Source organism: Penaeus vannamei, chromosome 1, assembly GCF_042767895.1.
Source record: "Penaeus vannamei isolate JL-2024 chromosome 1, ASM4276789v1, whole genome shotgun sequence".
NCBI classification, from domain to species: Eukaryota; Metazoa; Arthropoda; class Malacostraca; order Decapoda; family Penaeidae; genus Penaeus; species Penaeus vannamei.
In genome coordinates this window covers 30120584-30123083 of record NC_091549.1, presented here as the reverse complement: position 1 = coordinate 30123083, position 2500 = coordinate 30120584, and positions in this window count along the sequence as shown.

The following is a 2500-nucleotide window of genomic DNA, read 5'->3' as shown; positions in this document are numbered from 1 at the left end:
GAACCTGCCTGATCTACTCCACAGACTCAATGCAGTGCACCCCTCCATCCAATTCACCACAGAAGAGAGGAATGAACAACTCCCTTTCCTGGACATCATGATCCACAGGAGACCTAATGGACCGGTATTTTCAGTATACAGAAAACCCACAAATAAAGATGATTTCATTCACTATTTTTCTGCCCATAGTAAGAGAACCAAAGAAGGCGTGGTCATTGGTTTCTTCCTCCGGGCCCTCAGAATATGCAGCCCTGAGTTCTTGGAGGATGAGATGAAACACGTCTACAACACCTTCCAACACCTCCACTATCCTTGCTCCATGCTCACCCACCTCCGACGCAAGGCCGAGATCATGAGCAGGCCGAGAGGTGAGGACACGCAAAGTAGAACCCAGAGGATAATCATCCCCCACTCGGAATTGACTGAGCACCTGCAGGCCCTGGTGGGCCATACTCTCAAGATAGCTATGTCTTCAGGCAAGAAGATCGGAGACATCGTGAGAGAGAAGAGGTCAAACCATAACAGACCCCTCAGCCAGGTGTACAGCATACCTTGTGGGGGCTGTGATAAGGTATACATAAGCGAGACATCACGAGGACTGCACGAACAACGTATCAGTCAACACCGCAGCGCTCTCCGACGCCATGACACGAGAAGCGCCTTCGTTGTTCACGCAGACACCGATGGTCACCTCCCAAAGTGGTCCCAGGCCTCCATCATAAAGCAAGGCCTGGCCCCACGACAAAGGAAGATGGTAGAAGCGGCGTTCATTCATACAACTAACAACATCAACACCGCTACGGGGAGCCATGAACTAGCCAAGGTCGTCGCTCACCTGATTACCGACGTGACCTGATCACCCAATAGTTGTATATATACTCCTCTATGTACCTCATGTAGCATATGCCCTGACGAAGCAATAGTGAAAAGGCCTTCGGCATATTCGTGTGTTTTCTTGCCCTTCCCTTCGTCGTTCCTATTGCAATCTGTTCAACATGAATTCCACACATAAACATGTATGTGTATATGTATGTATATGTATATACACACACACATATATATAGATATACATATTTATATGTATATATAGATATATATAATATGTAGTTATTTAGCTTTCTATTCATGTATGTATGTATGTATCTATCTATATATATACATACATACGTATATATATATATATATATATATATATATATATATATATATGTATATGTGTATGTGTGCGTGTGTATGTATAAATATACATACATACATACACACACACACACACACACACACACATATATATATATATATATATATATATATATATATATATATATATATATATATATATATAAGCATACATGTATATATATATAAATATATATATATATATATATATATATATAAATATATATATATATATATATATATATATGTATGTATGCATGTATATATATATATATATATATATATATATATATATATATATATATATATATGTATATATATATATATATATATATGTATATGTGCATATATATATACATATATATATATATATATATATATATATATATATATATATATATATATATATGTATATATATATACATACATACATACATATATATACATACATACATATATATATATGTATATATATATATATATATATATATATATATATATATGCATTTATTAACACACACATTCATAGCCGCATCCAGACACTGTTTGTACCTAAGAGGGTCCCTCATGGCAAGCCGCCAGTCAGGAACTCGACCCATCTCAAGCTCCTCACGACAGGTTTCATCGATCTGCCCAAGCCACGACCTCCTAGGTCGTCCCACAAGCCTCCTCCACCCAGGGTTGACTCAAATAGAGGCAACCTGATGGGCAGGATCATCCTGAGGGAAGCGAGCCAGGTGGACGTATAGCCTGAGTTGGCGATCACGGATTGTGCAGATAACAGGTCCTGTGCCAGTCTCACGGTACAACCGTTGGTTTGACACAGTTTCCGCTAACAGTACCCCATGATCTGGCGCAAAGACTTATTACAAAAGTCATCAAGACGTGGCTCCAAGGCACGAGATAATGTCTAGGTTTCAATGATGTATAGTAAAACTGGCATTATCAGTGCCTTGAAGACACGTAGCTTAGTCCTTCAGTACAGGTACCAGCATCTCCATACACTCTTGTCGAGAGTTCCTGACTCCTGCTGCCAGGTCAATCTGTCTGCTGAGTTCCTGATCTGACAGCCCAAAGTCATGATCTACACTACCAAGTTATCTAAAGCTCTCTGTGACTTCAATGTCCTCACTGCAAGCACGTAGCGACCGAACAGGTTCTCCTAACATGTCCCCAAAGTCCTGGATCTTGGTCCTGGTTCAGGAGACCTCTAGACTCAAGGGCTTTGCTTCATTACTAAATGCATCTAGAGCCACCACTACGGATTCCAAGGACTCAGATAGAATAGCAATATCATTAACAAAGTCAAGGTCATTAACCTTGA